We start from the raw sequence: 18,699 nt of genomic DNA on the forward strand, positions 1-18,699 counted from the left end.
TAGCAGACCAAAACAAAGTAACCTGTAAGATCTCATAGAAATCTCACAAGGGAGGCCTACAATGTTGTCTAATGCAGAAAATTTCCTGTTTTACTGAGCATTTTGTCAAGTTAAATAATTGACTGAACTTCCAATTGAAAATTCCCTCTTATCAGCAGTTTTGGCCCTGTCTTTTAACTTTTTTTCTGTTTTCCTTTTCTGATCACAGGTGGTGGTTGCACACATATGGAAGCAAAAACTTTCACATTTTCATTCCTGACCTCTCAGACTTTGAGAACATTGTGTACAAATTTGCCACTGGAACCATTTGCAGAGTAGAAGCTTGAATACCCACTTGCTTCATCATTTCTGGGAATATGAATCTATGGCTAGTGAAGCCAGAAATACCTTTCACTCAGCTACAAGGGAATAAAAAAAACCACTGAGTCTGAGACCACTGAATCCACTGCTTTCAAGAGCATCGATCAGGCCTTTTATTACACTGTCTTTCTTCATGCCTTATGGAAAAATGATCTATGGCCACTTGCCCAGTGAACTTAAAATATAACTGGAATACGTCACTCTCTGCTCCTCACACCCAGTACAAACCTTACTTTAGGCACATTGACAAACCTTTGCTTTCTTGCTGCGTGGAGTGATAGAATGGACATAAAATATTAATTTGTGTTTAAGAACATGGAAAAGCAATGTGTCTGTATTTTAAGCTGGTTTTGTAGAGGATCTTATGGGACTTCCATGAAATCTTTCTATTGTCTTCAACAAGCATTAGATTAAGTTATTTGGAGTCTGTGTATGCAGATTGCCATAGCTATTGTATGATGAGGAAGAACATCTGAGTGCTAATGTATAACAACATTAGCATTGAAAGAGTGAAAAGAACACATAAGGAGCTCCATAAATTTGTTATAAAACCTATTACTAAATGTTATTTAGCATTTGCTCCTGAGGCTTAGTGCTACACTAAATTAATAGTCTTATGGTTCCTATTCAACAGATTGCCTTAAAGTATTACATAAAAGATTAAAAACCACACTATAGTAACAATGGCAATCACTTTTAATCACATCAAGAACAAGACTGTCTTTAATGTCTTTATTTCCTACCTTAGCACCCTACATTATAGCCTAAAGCATAGTCTGAACATCTTGTTAGTTCTTAGGTTACCATCAACATATATGAATAGCTGTACAGATGTCTATATATAAGAATTCAAGAATACTAAACATGAATATTAAAAGAGATCTGACAGCATAAAAGTCCGTGAGGTAACATATTTTGATCTATTAAAGACAACTTCATTAAGCATCGGCTTCAGTCATGTGGCACTGTGCTCCTTAGGGTCACAAAGCAAACTTTCAGGAAAAGACTCACCCATGTAAGGGGAAAAGATTTTCTGTAATGATTCTGTGCCCCTTGCTGATGATGTTCAAAGGTGTATGCGTGACTGCAGAATTTGCAAACCTTCTAAAGCATTTGGAGGGATAAGGAAAGGAGAAGACAAAAACATCCAGGAATTAGACTCTGAAAAATTTGGTCAGTATCAGTGAAAAGATGTCATTACTCCTCAAGCCCAATTTAGTGATACATATACTTCTCAAATACACTTGACAGAACTGTTAAGAGGTTCACAGGAAAGCTTCTTCATTTAGTTCACCTCCCACTGTCTTGCAGCATGCCATGGCTATACCAGCAGAGTCTTCTCACTGGAATACATTCCTTCCAAAGTATGTCCCCTGCTGCATTTCCAGCTCCAAAGCTACTTAGCTTAACAAAGAAACACCCTCTGCTCTCCTCAGCATCAATACTGGGGTGCTGGTCTATCAGTCTCTGCTCCCCCCAGACTAAAACGTCAATGGTTTGCCAATCTCACTGGAATTACTGCAAGTGCCTTACAAGTAAAAGAGTAAAGAACTGGAGCTAGAAAGAACTAAACAAACAAACAAAAAAATTCAAAGAAACGAACAAAAAAAGTTTTGCAACAGGAATATACATTGTAACAAAACAACTAATAGTTTTAGAGAAATTCTGTACAGAAATTAAATTTAAATGTTTCATGAGTAATTTAAATAGCAGTCTGGGAGCTAGGACCCCATTGCCAGGCAAGACCATTGTCAGGAACACTGCTCTCACTAAAGGTGATTGCAACCTGGGGACAAATGTATTCTTATATGCTCATTTTCTCCTCTTGGTATATCAACCAAATGCAAAACTTTCCAATTTTGCTGCCCTTTTGCAGATTTCCTGTGATGTTTAGACCATATTCTTATCAAGATTTTAAATCAGGGAGTATGCCACAGAGCTTGGGAAGTGCTGGCATTAGTATGGTACAAATAAGCAAACTCTGATCAAACCTATGGGGATCAAAGAGACACGTCAGGTACTGTTTAAAATGTAATTGAAGTATTTACTCAATTGGAAAAAGAAATCACTGAAGTGCTGCCACAATGTCAAGTATAATTTAGGTACATAAATTTTATTTCAGACTAAAATGTACTCTGACACTGAAATTCACAACTTACTCTCTTGAACATATATTGGTTATGATTCCTTAATTCACTGTCTGCTTCTCATGAGCACGGGCAGAACAGTAATCAAATGACTCCAGGCTTAACACAAGTTTGGAACTTGTTACCTCCAGCTGCAGTTTTGAGGGATCCAATGACAGCTACTCCCCATTCTGCCTGTACCCTTCTCCAACATCTGCTGTCTGTATCCAACACTTGGACAATCTACACTTGATTTTGAAAGTAATTTCAGGTTTTGCCACTTTCAGCTGAGTAATATCTTACTTTTATACTATGCACCATGCTTCACTGCATGAGATTAATTTTGTATTATCATCTAAAAGATATTTCAGTCTTTTTATTTCTGATTAAATTCATACCCTCCAGGTATAAACACATTGGTGATCCTTAACAAACATGGGTCATCTTCCAGTAGTAGAAGTTACATAATTGAGTTAAGATGCCTTTGAGCCAAGCTCTGGGTAATATTGAATGCCTGGTTCCTATTGAGTTCTCTCCTACTGAAATCTCATATGATCTGGACCATTACATAATATAAATTTAAATTTTGTCCAATTTAATTTTAAACTAGTTGTCAAAGTAATGAAGTTTTCTCTGCAAAGTCATTCAATCAATTCAAATTCTGTTCATCCCCAAGTAGACATCCACAATTACATATGAGAAAATGAAATTCCTTCTTCTGATGCTTTCATTTTATCATTGATGAGGTTATTCTGGGTATAATGCCATGCTTTGGCTTACATCCACTCCTCTGGAAAATTTCAATTGTAGTTTTCTTGCCTTATCTAAGAAAGAGCTGTTAAAAATGCATGTTATTGAACTTTAATAACAATAAAAGTGTTGAGAGTACCCAAAGTCATATTTCAGTCTCTAAAACGCTAAAAAGAAGGTAGCATTCTGTATGGTGGAACAGGTTAGCCCATGTCAGGTGATCTGAGAGTAAATAAAAGCCAACAACCCTGAGGTTATCACTAACCTTCAGATCTCCTTCTTACTTAGAAATATATCTGATTTTAGGGGGAGGGGAAAGTAATTTAGGTCTCCAGAGACTTACATTTAATTAGTTTTTAATCCATTTCTACACCCAGTGCCTTAGAGGGTGATTTCATCTTTAAATACAACTAATTGGATGTGTTTTAATTGAGAAAGCCTACAACATGCATTACAGAACTACCAGGAGTTAAAAGTATAGTTTTATATTTTAATGTGTTTATATTTAATTTAAAACTCAGTAAACAGGGTTTCACTCTCTGCTGGAACAAACAGGTGAAACCCAATTAACTACAAAGGGACTGTTCCCATTGTGGAGCATATGTGAAAGTTGTGGATGATTAGAGTCTAAGGACACCTGCAAAGTATCATTATAACGTCAGGGAAAAGAAAATATTTCATATTCTTTATGTGACACCTCTGAAAAGTTCAACTTGATTGGGAGACAGATAATTACTTTGCTGTTCTTTCATTTGACTGAATCACCAATGTTGAAGTAAATTATTAACATTGAATTAAAATAATAAATTTTGATAAAAATGTATACTTATTTGAGCAGCGGAAATAAACTGCATTTGATAAATAGCATCCCTCCATCTTGTTAATTCTATGTGAAAACATTTCAGAACTACTGGCAGCACTAAGTATTGAAAGTGAAACTAAGCTTCTGCAATCTTACACAGCCTTTTTTTTAATATAGAAGGACACTGAAAGCCCTCGCATACAGTTTTTGGAAGTTTGATGTACCTTTTTAATGAACTGTTTAAATGCAGAAAAAAATCAGTTGATAAAATGTGCATTGCAGAAGCTTAGCTTCACTTTCAATATCAAGATTAGTATACTCTGATATAATGGAAGCAGAATAGATGCTTTTCTATCAGGGACATGTAAACCTTTCAATTTCCTAATTATATTTGCTTTTCTGGTTATATGCTTTAATTTTTCATTATTACACATAGTCATAAAACTAAGTGTGGAATAAACTTTAATTCCACACCAATCTTTTCTGCTGCCGATAAGCTTTGTAAAATGAGCTTTTATGTATAACTGGGAAAATCAATTATTGGCAAAACTAAGGTGTTTTATAACTTTCAGACAAACCAAGACAGTGGACTATGCATACAAGACAACACAGAAACACGGCAGAGATTCTTGAGCAAGTCTTTCTGTCTACACAGCACATCCAAAAGGCAACATAGCTACTTCAGCATGGTTTTGCACATTTTCTGTAGTGTTCTCCTGCAGGATGTATAGGAAGGCTCAGGCAACTATCCAAACACTACAGAAAAGGTACTCAGTGTTTCTGATTCCCTTTTATGTACAGGAAAACAACAAAAGCCTAATATTAATATAAGTAAAGCATGAAGATATCACATCACAACCCACTGCCAATGCACAGTAATTGTCCCATGGGGGCATTCTTTCCCCATACTTGCAGTATTAGGATATCCCTGCTATTCTGCCAATTCAAAGCACCTACCCCAGCTCTATGAGTCTGGGGTGACTGTACTGTGAGAAAGCAGTTCAACCACAACAGCTTTGGATATCAGTGCTAACTGGTTTATACTCTGGACAAGAGTCCCAGCTCTGAGAACAGCCACCAAGGAAACTCAAGAGAGTATCCCTGTACATTAGAATAATGAACTACTCAGTTAACAGCAGGAATTATTGTGTCTTGTTCACAAAATAAGAGTCTCCCAGAGAGAAAACCAGATTAAGTGGAGCTAGATAGATGCTTCTAGACACTGGGTTATTAAATTTAAAGTTAACACAGGTATTCTTAAATATAAACCACAATCTGCAGAACAAAATAGCTTCAGATGCCCCAAAGATGCTGTTTCATTAGAAATAGGCAGCTCCAATAACTACAATGTGGAATGCTGGTTAACACAAAGGAACAGCAGAGGTAACCCTCACTCATTTCCTTGAAGGAGAATCATGCATTGTAAAAATATCTGTGTCAGGCAAGAAGTGCAGGTGTTAAGCACTGGCACTGAGTTCATTTTAAACTCCAAAATCATGGTAAAAAGGTTGGTAAACTAACACATAAAGGACAAGAGGACAAGCATCAATTGATGGCAGCAGGTTTGTGAAGAACTTTGTTGAACATAAGATCATAATCTTAACTGAACGAGCCTTAGGGTGAAAATTGCCCCAATGATATCTACAGCTCATGTAAGTACACCAACAAAATTGAAATGAGAAAAATCAGAAGATCTAAAAAAGTTACAAAACCCACAATAGTATTAAAATTCAAACAGTGGCTTCTATTGGAATGGAAGTGTTTTTTCATCTATAAGTATTCACGAAATCTTGCAGGGAAACTGAAGAATTTAAATAACTTGTCAGTTTTGAGAAGTTAAACAGACAACAGCTGATTATCTCCAGTTATCCTTTTGCTTCCAACCACACTTTTATGGCATATTTTATGACATATTTATGACTTTATGACATAATGTAAAAATGGATGTAAGTCTATAGTAAGTAACACATGGGAGTCAAACCTCTTCATTTTCTTAGTGCAATGTACAGATACAAGTTCACTTACAGAGGCAAAAATATTCTAGACTTGTGCCCGATGATGCTACATCTTCCTCTTAGAAATATCTAATAAAAGTTTGAACCATACAGAGTAAATCTGGACAAGTGGTATATCATTGTCATATTTCTAAATAGTGGCTGTTATGAACATTTTTCATGACACTTTTCTTCTGCTGAGTATCCTTGAATTCTCTGATTGGATTTGTTATACTTCTGTGAATGTCACTGAATAAATCAGAACACCAGGCCACAGTCTCTGAATTTTTGCCACAAAATTAACTGCCAATAATGAGTAGCAGATACTGCTTTGTAGTAAAATAGACAGATGGTTAGTTAATCTTAGGTCTTGGCAAAAACCAAAAGGGAATACGACTAAATAATAAAATAAATTAACACATCAAATCCAGTCTTAGTTTGGATATGAAAATTAAACCCTATCTATGTTATTCTTGTCCAAATATCACGAGCATATTACACCAAATAAAATTTCCCCAGGAAGAATTCTCTCAAGACAGAAACAAACTGCTTATATTATTCCAGTAATTGCTAAGTAGTATTGATAAAAATATTGGAAAATATGGAGACACTTTAAAGTGTTCCCATTTTAAATTGCCTTTCAAATTGTGAATGTTCTCTAACAATTTACTGGCGTGCTATTAACGATGAAATTAGACTTAATTTCTAAGAAGGTCTGAGAAAAAAAGGATCTGTGATAATAAATATACAATATTTGTAAAAACTGAAAACAAAGTAGTGTTTTCCTGCTTCCTCAATTCATGGATATGTTGATAAAAAGTACTGAGACAGGCTTTAAGGTGATGAAAATATTTAACTGTGCACACACTTTCTTAAATTCTTACTCTCTTCCTACATACTTAAAATTCAACCAGTGGCTGCTTTAGTAGTGTGTTTGTCATATGATGTTGCCATCCAGTCAGATTTGCATATCAAGCAAAAGAGGTGGAGTAGTTTAATCACTTGTTCTGGCATGCAAGAGATTAATATTAATCACAGTCTTCCAAGTATCATTTAACTTCTCAGCTTTCCTGGTGCTGATTACTTTGTAGCACTTCTGTGCAAGGAGCTTGTTTTACATTTATTTACAATACATGAAACCCTGGAAACATGTCTTTTGTGTTTTGAATCAGAAGCCATATGATATATGGGATGCAAAAAACATAAAGTTGGAATCTATTTACCACTAAAATATGCCCTTTAATATAGTCTTAGTATAGGCATATATTATTTAAAGTCTCTGCACAGAACAACATGCAAGTCTAGAATTAACAAGCAGTTAATTAAAGTGCCAAAGTATATCCATCTTAGAGACAGAAGACTAAATATCCTAAATTAACTCAAGATTTATAAGCACTTCTTTGTCATTACCCTTTCACAGCCTGAAGACACAAGGTATTACCTGGCTCTGCAAATTGGGTAGAGTATACCAATCTCTCTTCCTAAGTGACTAGTCTATCAGGGACTGAGAAAAAATAATCAGACAAAACCAGCACTTTCAGCTTCTCCAAAACCAGTGCACAAATAATGTTTGATCTGTTTAAACAGGCACAGCGACAGAATACTAACTTCAGAGCGATTCCTTTCAGAGCAGTGGCATTTCTACCATTCATTTCCTAGGGAGTCAGAAACCATAACAATTAGCATGAGAAAAAGAAAAATGAAGAGCTATTCTCAGATGTTGATCTAGAGTCTATTATATCATCAGACAGCCAGCAAAAAAAACACCTCCTCACCTGCGTTTGGACTCGTCCAGAAAAACTTATATTCTGATAATCCACATGCCCTGGAAGTGAGTCCCTGCTAGAATATTATAGGAAAATATCTGTATAGAACAAGGTACAACTTTCAGGTTTAATGGTTTTAGGGAAGACATATGTTTTTTCATTCTCTTTGAAGAAATCAACCAAATAAAGATCACATGAATTTAATCCAAATCAACAAAAACCTAGTCGTTTTCTGATAATGGAAAAAATAAATTCTAAAAGAAAATATTTTTGAAAGGAGGAAGAAAATTAAATGCACTAGGGAAATTAGATGCATTAGGGAAAAACTCAAGGGAGGATAAGAAGAGAGAAAGTGAATAAAACTATGAAATCAAGTTCATTTTATTCTGAGAAGAATGTGCTACATAAAACATTCATATTTCATAGCTGAAGGAAGGAACTTCTCTGTATCATTCAGGTTTAGTCAATACAGAACTAAAATACCAAATCCCATATAATGAAGTCTAAGAAATCATTTTAGGAGAACAGGTTCTAGCATTAGATTAAAAAAATCCAGAATACAGAGTAACAAATAAAATCCAATGAGAAAAAGGTTTATGCCATAAATAAAAGATTAAAGAACTTGCCCTTTATACAGCTGAAATGTCAGCAGGGTAAAAAAAAAGAGAAAAAATTAATGTAATAAATGGGGGACTATACACCAAATCTGAAGATATTGATGAGGTCAGCATATCACTTCTTGAGACACTGCAGGGTGCAGAACTGGGACCTGATGTAATAAAGGAAACAGTTCTTTACTGCAGAGTAAGAAGGCAGAGGAAGTATTACCAGTATCATAATTTTAGGTTAGCAAAAGAAGATTGAAATGACACAGCAAAACAGAAAGGGAAAATGAAGTCTCCACCACTGATATCAACAAGGTTTAAGTTGCAGTAAGAAAGGTACAAGAACATCAGGAAAAGCCTCGAAGTACAGAGAGGTAAGGAATAGAATATATACAGTTCGTAGAGTCTCTTACACTGAAGTTTTTTATGGGTAGATTCAGTCATCACTGACAGACATTTTTAGCACATTTGATGATGGACTGGAGTGGAAGTTCATGTCACCTTAAAATCTCAGAACTCTATTTCTGTCTAATTCCACAATCATTAACATCAGAATAAATATTTATATACTGAAAACTAAGCAGATACTTCAAGTCAAGAGTACCAAATTTTAAAAGTCTCACTATTTACATATATATCACAGAATCACAGAATATGCTGTGGCCCTGCCCAGGACCCTCCCCAAGAGTCACACCAGGTGCTGAGGGTATCATCCAAAGGCCTCTTTAACTCCATCAGTCTTGGTGCTGTGACCACTTCCCCAGGGAGACTGTCCCAGCACCCAACCATGCTCTGGGTGAAGAACCTTTTCTAATATTCAACCTAAACTTCCACTGTCAACAGGTATATATGCATTTGTGTGTATATATAAAAAAATATAAAAATACATATATATACATATATATATATATTTGGAAGCTACATGGAAATAAGATGGACCCTAAGCAGGATTCTTATCTTTGTCAAACTCACTGGTTTCCTGTTTTCCCTTTTCTAAACTAAAGGGTTTATGCAGAAGATTAAACATTGTTAAATTTTCTTTTTTTTATTAAATTACAGCATCAACTTGTTACAGGAAGTTCTCTTCTTTGTTGTTCACCAATCACCAGCATTGGCAGAGAAAAACTGATGAAGCAATACATGACAACCAAAAAAAAAAGTCATAAACACTTGTGTAAATTTTCACATGCTCTTTTCTTCAACAATGCACGTAGAAATAAAAATGCTCTTTTACAGTTGTAACACATTAGAACACCCATTTGTTGAGGCAGCATGTTAAAAAGGTAGCTTATGAATTTTTTAGACTGTTTGAAGCCATTAAAAAAAATCCATTTGATTAAATTTCTTAATCAATATAAAAGAAATAATGCAACTGCCAGCAACACCTAGCTCAATAATGTTTAAAATAGTCTGTAAAGGACTTCCATTGAGCACATGAACTGCAGTTGTTCCATCAGTGTGAGTTATAGCTACAAGGAGAGCATTAAATTCTGTAAGGCATATCTTAATTGTCTGATGTAAAAGGAGCCCCAAACATCTATCTTAAGTGTATGGGTGTGTCAGTCTGGTACGTGTCCTCACCCGGAATGTCAGCTTTGCCACCTGTATAATCCCACCCTTACTATGAGTTTCTCACCTCTGCACAGTGTTGCCTTTAGCTTTGGCAAAGCAGAAGGTGGCAGCTCTGTCCATCTGCCATCACAGAGTCCATCCAGCTCACGGTTAACTGAGCAATCACAGCTGTGCTTTGAACAGTAGATGAGAATGGAAGGGGATGTTTCTGAAATGCAGGTCTCTCTTATTCTAATCACTGACACTGAGACTTAACATTTGAAACGAGAGGTCTGGAAAGGTACTCTTACCAAGCTAACTTCTTCCCTTCTAGCCAGTGTAAGAAAAACTCAAAAACATTGAGGCTAGTTTTTGCCATCTTGCTTTAAATTCATTTTCATTCACTGCAGTTAGCTTTCCCAGAGGACAATCTATAGTGATTGTGTATCTACACCTGTCATACAGACTGACCTCACAAAACAAACATCCCCTATTCTACAACAGAATTCAGATTTGAGTTTTCAGAGTGCAATCATTGATGACTGGTGTCTAAAAAATCAAAGTTTAATAAAACAATGTTTCAGACAACTCTTCTTCCTCTAAAACCAACAGTATAAATATTTAGAAAACTTGGTGGGTGTTCTGACTGCAGCAGAACACTGTGGGAAGAGAAAGATTGAGAGAGAAACTGGTAAAGATGATTAATATAAGTTTATGAAATAAATAATGCCTAAGGGTTAGCTGCTGCAAAGATAAATTGCCCCTAGAGGGGACAGACTCTAGTTATGGAGAAATGAGCTATCACTTTTGGATAGCTTAATTTATAAAAGAAACAAACTTCTGAGTCTAGAATTATTTATAGAGAGATATTACAAGAAATATGTCTAAGCTGTTAATAATCATGAAAGAGAACAAGGAGTTGTAACGGTCAGTTATCTATCAAGAGATAAAGTGGGATAAAACTTTTTTTTTTTTAAATCAGCAGACTGTCACACACTAGTTATATAAAAAGAATTTCAAAGGTTGGAATATTTGTTCTCTTGGAATTGGTCAGATTATCATATTCATTGCTGATGGCAGTATGTCATTTCTGAAAGTGCAGTGCAGTATGCAGTAGAACAATGTCAATGAGATCTGTGAAAATTACCTGAAATGCACATTATAAAAGGATGTTGATAATAATAAGATACTCCCCTAGTCAAAGTAAAACCTGAAAGCTATATGCTGTGGAACAGGCACAATGCCTTTAAGTCAATAAAGTATACCTCAGTAAAAGGTGCCCTTTGCTCTTCAACATGAAACAAACCTCCCAGACACAGAGGAGAGGCAGTGCACTTAGCAAGGCCAAGAACCTCTCACAGACCAAAACACAGCTGGCTCTATTTTCTTCCACATGAGAAACAAAGCCCAAGGTAACAAAGACACCTTTGTGTCTTTGTTACCTTAGGTTTTGTGTTCCAGACCACAGCACAGCCACAAAACCCCTTGGCTCTTTTTCCTCAGCACATCCAAAGTGGAATAGCACTTAGACAGTGAGATGATGTTGTCTTTGTATTGCATATTTCATGGTGCATGTTGCACAGATACCCATGGACAGAGTGTTTCTTACAAGAAAACATAATAATCAAGGCCTTGAGATAGGGTAATGCTTTTTGGGGGAATCCGGCCGCTCAAGTAGGATGGCCAAATGCTGTCTGGATGGTGACAGGAGTCACCATTGCAGTGGTCCAGCTGGATCAGGAGAAACTCCCCGAGCCTTCCAGTACATCAGTTATTCTGGCCATTCTGAGTAAAATGTATCTGTCGTGGAGGGTGATCTGGTCCAAGAAGCTCACAAACAACAGTTCCTACTAAACTCCCCAGAGCACGTCATCAGCCACCACAGCTTTCCTTCCCTGCTCCTCAATTCCTTCAGTCTCATGGAGTTCAAATCCCAAGAGAAACGAGGATATATTTCCTCCAGGAAATCAGACATTTCCTCCTTCTCTCCCTCTGACTGGCCAAGGCTGAGATGGGCAGGGTGGGGGAGGCCCTGGGGGGCTGCTCAGGGCTGTGTTGCTGCAGGGCAGCAGGGGAACTCGCTCAGCCACCCTTTCTTCTGAAAGCCATCCTGTGAATAAATGGATGGATTCAGCTCCTTAGTCTGCTGCATTTTGGAGCATTTAATTTCTTAATACATTAAAAATAAAATAATGAGTAGCTGACAAGTTGTTTTAGCATAATTGCCTAAGGTTACTACCGTTCTGTCTGACAAAATTAGGGAAGAGTGTAATCATTGCTGCAGGAAAAAAATAACGAAATTGCAGAAAGCTGGCGATAGCAAGTCAGTTCATGATAAAAATATTAAACTTGAATTATTTTGTAATACTCTTTACCCAGTATTCATGATTATTTCAATACATAATGTACCAGTATCTGTCCATATGAAAATCTAAAGATTGAAAACACAATACAGGAGCACAGATGTCACTGTAAAGGACTTCACTGACCTTTAAGTAATAAAAGCATAGCCTTTTACTTTAATAGACTCCGCATTATTATAATTCTGTCCCGGTTAACCACAAAATGTGAGTTATTACATATTTTAACCAGGTCAGTTGTGTTAGGATGAGGATTTTAAAACAACCTGAAAGAACTTCAGTAGATTACACAAATCACATTCAGGATTTGATACATCTGAACAGCAAAAATAATTATCGAGTCCTTGTAAAGGACTTGTGAATGCAAAGTGTGAATGCAATGATTATATTAAAGTCAAAGAATAGAAAAAGATTTGAGGATTATTTTTTGAGCTCCTTGCAGTAAATTTTCTTTTCACTCTGGAGGCAAGATGACTAGATTAAGACACATCACAGATAAAATACCTTGCCAGGCAGGCACCCTCCAACCAGTCATCTCTGTATAGCACACTCTTACACTGTGTTAAAAAGCAGTTGCAAATACACATGCTAAGGGAATCACAATCTTCAGCATATTAATATGCTTTGTGTGCTGCAATAGGAAGGCAAAAGTTCAACTCTCAGTCAGATCAAACAGATTCTTGTTATTTACAGTTCCTGGTGTTACCATTTGCCACACCAAACAGCCCTACTGGAAGTAGCCCTCCCAGTGATTAGAAAATTGAAGTAACTCTTAATCTTGTATCCCACCACACCATGGCTTGCATTAATGGCTTGCTTAGGTTACCCTGCTGTGCTGCACCACAACCCAGCACCACCTCTGTCACCTCTGCCAAACTGCTGCAACGGAGTGCTGAGAGACACCCCTATTAACTGGTGCAGGAAGAAAGAAGAGAAAAATTATGTTCTCATACAGAACAAATCCATACAGCACATATCTTTTGTTTCTGGAAGGTAAGCACCACCACGGTATCATGGATGAGAGAATCCTTTTAATGTGAGTGTAATAAAGCTAAGAAATAAAACAGGATTTGGCACTTTGCTTTTCTGAATAACCTATATTTCCTATTAAATCAACACAACTAGTGAATGTACAGGTTACAGAGATAGATGATTAGGAGCATTTCAGCCTGGGGTCAGTAAACTGTGAACAATTATATTAAAGATGAGATGAGGAATAGTGTTGATACAAGTGGTAGTTTGAGAGGCTTGAATGCTGTTGCAAATTCTGGTTGTGATGTAACTAAGTTGTTGTCATGATAATCACCCTATACAAATAATCCAGCAAATAAAATCCAGCAAAATAATCCACTGTTTGCAACAATACCTCCTAGATGAGAGATAGTTTGTTCATCACAGATTTGAGCTGGATACCCTTGAATGCAGAGCCTGAAAGCAGGAGTACTGAAATTGTTCCACCATAAAATCAATGAAAAAGTTATGTCTTTTAAGTATATGTTAAGTCAACTGTTTCTGTAGAGTCAAAAGCAGATTTCAGTAAATTTTCATATCATAGCTGAAAAATCAAAACTGTGCAGCAAAACTAGTAGACAAAAGTGTCATAAATTATACATTAAACTACCTGTCTGACAAAAAAACCCCCTAACAATAAATAATCATTTACAGTAAGTGCTTCCTACTTAAATGTTATCTATTATCTCTGTAATTTTGCAGCCTGAAAATGCATCTTATCTACCTATGGTATTTCAATATCCTTTTCAATAATCTTTCTAAAGTACCAAAAAGGAAACAAGGCAGTCACAAAGTGCAGTAAATTTGGATTAATGAACAGTAGAGTGTAGAATGTCTTTCATGCTGCATAAAGCTACCCTTTCAGAAGCAATCCCGTATCACAACACATTGTACCTGGCCACAGAAAATTTCACTGCCTGTAAGATTTTTACTTACATTACTTGCCACACACATTCTGTCCTTAGAGTAACACGCATTCTGTCCTTGGACGATGAAACACAGTAAAACAAGAAAAATGTCTGAAAAGTAGTAGATTAGAAACACTGTACATATGGACCTAAAATCAATATACTTCAGGTTTATTTTATCTAGGTAAAGCCCTGCTGTAGATGTCACTTTCTTTCCAATTCAACCATTCATACTTCAAATATTTGCCCAGGATATTATCCCACTTTTTATTCCTACAATAGCTTTTCTTTTTTACTAGACAGGTACAATAATTCAACTGCATTCTCCAGTATGCAGCAGTGAATTCTGTAGAATTAAGCCACAAAGACCAGGGTTCATTGCTTCACCACATCTCTTGTCTCATTGCTTCACTCCATATCTCCATCTTTGGAGATCATACTTCACATAATACTTATGTTTCATTAAACCCATTCTGGATTCACAGATGCTCTTGAAGGCAGAACCAGAAGTCTGTTAATGTTTTCCTCATTGTGGCACCTTTACCCTTTGAAGGAATTCATCACTAAAATCAGTGAAAATGCATTAGAAAAATTATCCTTCATTAAAAGACCACTGTAAGGGTTCCAAAAATGAAGGTACAAAGACAATACTGAAAAACTATCTGTTAGAAAGCTTATTATATCAGTATACCAATACAAATATACACTTTTTCTCTCCACTCCTTTCTTCTCTGTTGTCTCTCATCTTTTACTTCAAACAACTCTTAGGGACAGAACTTCTTGTTTATGCAGTAGAGAATCTAGAAAGGGACAACCAAATTCACTAATACTAACACATAAGTATAATCATCAAATGACCAAGGAACGTTTTCCTGACATGAACATGTAAGATGGGTGTCCCAAGCAATCCCCACTTCAGCAAAGAAATTACTAAGAAACAAAAATCTTCTGGTTCATACTGATCACTGACCCACAATGGAAAGAAAAAAAGAAGGGTTTGCAACTTATTTTCCTCATCATCAGGTCACACAAAGTGGACACAGAACAGTCTTGCACAAAAAATTTAAAACTGGAGTTATTACGGGGCAAGGAATTTGATCACTGACAAATTTAAAGAAATTATTCAAGGGAATCACACATGCGCTCCCCAAATACATAAAAAAAAGAAAAAAATTAAAAACTTCACAAACAAAAAAAAAAAAACAAAACCCAACAAAAAAACCCAACCCATAAAAATCTTAACAATAAGACTAGATTAATTTTTTGACATTACAACCATGAAAGTTATTTATGACTTCCAGTTTCTTAAATAACAATTCCTCTTTGATAATAAAGCCCAACTGTCATTGAGAAAGGCTGTGGTATTTTCACTAACAAAGGTGGTGTATAACAGGCAATTATTACTACAGTGACAAGACTTAATACATATTAAAAGAGAAGTTCAAACATTTAATGAAATGTCAAGTTTTGATATCTGTCTTTCCAAAAAGAATGTTAATGCCATCATATCTAGAAAAAAATTAAACTGCCTGGGAAGTCCCTCATTTACTTCATTTGCTAGACTGAGAAATCCATCAGCACAGCATGCCAGCATCATAGAAAATTAGTGCATCATCTATTAAAGTGAGAGACCACAACATGTTAAAATTTAATTAAATGGCTATGTTTCTAGTAAAACCACACAAAGAACTATTTTTTTTTATTTTGCTGTCACTGACAGGAAAATACATTTGAAAATACATAATAAAGCAACAAGCAACATATGTTGTCTTTAAATTAGCTTTTTTTCTCTCTAGCTTTGCTGTCTCCGACACAGAAATTCAAATAGCCAGATATGAACTCTCTTCTCCAGTCAACATTTTCTATGGGTTACTTTGGAACGGTCCCCACTCAAGTAAGTGCCTCTTATGTATGACTTCTATGGCATTCAGTTCCTCTTTAGACTGTAGCATTTATTAGGGTAGAGCTCAGGGCTTTAGAGTTCAATTCAGAGACCATATGCCTTTGTGCAACTAATCCCTGAATATCTTGAATATGAAAATAGAATTCATTCTGAAGAAATGATTCTGTCTCCAAAATCTTCTACTGTATTCTCTCTCACACGGAAAATATTGAATGCAGCAAGATTACATCTGTGAAACTGAAAACAAAGAACTGTGGAAAATAGGTTTCTTGTTTTATGAATTTAACAAATCCAAATGTGTTTTTATACACTGCAGGCCCTCATTATAGATGAATATCACACAAAAATGAAACTGAAATAGATTTCTACTCACGTTTTGCTGTCAGACTCCTTCCAGCCTGGCTTGGTCATCTCTTTTCCTTTTACTCCCTAAATGGAATATTGAGGAAATTGTTAATTTTGTAACTGTGAAGTGTCATACAGCAGAACTGAGTCCAAATCAGGTTTCTATACTCCCCATTCTACGCTCAGGCATTTTTGCAACACCAAAGTCATAGGAGTTCAGTATTTAAAAATATCATTAGTTTACATCTAGTCTTACATATTCCAAAAGTTCCTGATTGGAAAGAAGGAAAATTTCCTCATATTCTAATTTGTTCATAGGAAAAAGATTAATGCACATAGAAAACATTTGAACTACCAATAAATTCATGAGCTTTTCCTAATGCAGGTCATCACTATGTAAAGGCCATGACCTTCAGTTACAAAATTAAATTCTTTCAATAGTTGCCATGATGGTGCCCTAAAATGTCTAGAATTAATTTTTTAGTTGTCTCTTAAAGAAAACGAAGATGCTTTCATATAAAATACTTTTCAATATTCCACTTGATGAGAATTCAAAATCCTGCTATAAATTACCCTTCACATCTCCCTATCTTTCAAGCAATGTATTTTAAAAGATTACACCTTTCTTTAGCATGGTTGATATAACTAAAAACCCTTCAGGCATGATTCTTGACTCTTAACTAGAAAAAAATGCAGCTTGATAACACTGAATGCATGTGTGAAAGATATATTAGTTAAGTACATGTTTTATTAGTAAATATTATGTGGTAGCATTAATTTTTTATGCATGGCAATTACAGAATTAATTTTTCTCTTCAACTGCTGATGCATCTCTCTAAATTAAATTAGAAAGAAGCCTAAATCTAAACTGTCACTACTTCATTGATTTTAGTAGGTCAGTATTTAAATCCAGTACTTAAGTATCAGGTCAGTTGGTCTGTTGCTCCCCTTAGTGACAATTAATGATGTTTATGGGGATTATGTGAAAGATAACAAGAATTCCTCCTTCACCCTGTTGTCTCACCCAAATGGTGTTTGGTTCTGCTGAACAATGTGATTTTTTAAACAGATATTGGAAAATACGTACTTATGAAATTCCAACATTTTAAAAAACAGCGTTATTATTTTATTTATCTCTATAAATTTCAATTTAGTATGATTGAAACGAGAAACAAATAATGTAAAATAAAATTACATAATAATGTTAAAAAAAAAACATGGCTACAACAACTTAAGGAAGAAATTACGTAATTTCACTACTCCCTAATTAACCCACCACTAATATTAACACATTCCTAAGCTATATCAGGATTTAGAAAAAAAATCCTTAAACATTTTAGCCAGGTCTAGGCACCATATTAAAATACTATGAATTTCTAGTAAAAAACTATAATAAAGAGGGAAAAAACCCTGAAAACTGAACTTCGGTGTTATCAAAATAGTTTTTTAATTTAGAAATACGTGTCTGCCAAGAGCTTCATCCTTCAGAAATGTACGTTGGTACTTCAGTTGTTTTAGCTTATTTGTGTTCTACATAAAAATACAGTGTAAGAGAAGTAGAAGACTCAGGATTTCCTTATTTTTATTTTTAGAATCTACTCAACTTTATAAATGTAGCAATGGCTGTTATACTCTACTGAGGGTTTGCACATCAGGTGTAAGAGATACGATAAAAGGGATTGAAGATTTTAGTTACAGTAAGATATATCGCTTAGTCAAATATATATTATGCTGCAATAATATAAAAAATGTCCCAGAAGGACCTTTATATAACTACTCAAAAGACCACTAGCTCCTCATTGCAGCTGTCTTTCTAAAGGAAGGTCCTACATATATAGTCTTAAATAAAAGTATAAACTTTTATTTCCTGTCAGAATCTTTTTCAGTTTGATTTTTAGTTTTAAAGGATAAGCACCCACATTTTAAAATCCTAGATGAGGCCTCTCCTGTCCTCTTTGTATTTTTCTCAAGCAAAAGTCTGCTGATCTTATTCTGGTGCAGCTGTTAGTCTTTTAATCTATTTGCATATTTCTGCCTTTTAATTATAAAAATGTGTCACGTCTTTAGAACATTTTCTAATCTCCATTACTTACTCATTCCAAAGTATATACGCATTTCATTTTCCAGAGTAAATACAAAATAAAATAAAATAAACAGCACTGGCAATTGCAAAATGGAAATTATGAAGCATATGATAATTAACATTCACCAAAATTGC

The sequence above is a fragment of the Manacus candei genome, unplaced genomic scaffold, assembly GCF_025592945.1.
Source record: "Manacus candei isolate 608988 ecotype Guabito, Panama unplaced genomic scaffold, ASM2559294v1 h1tg000015l, whole genome shotgun sequence".
NCBI classification, from domain to species: Eukaryota; Metazoa; Chordata; class Aves; order Passeriformes; family Pipridae; genus Manacus; species Manacus candei.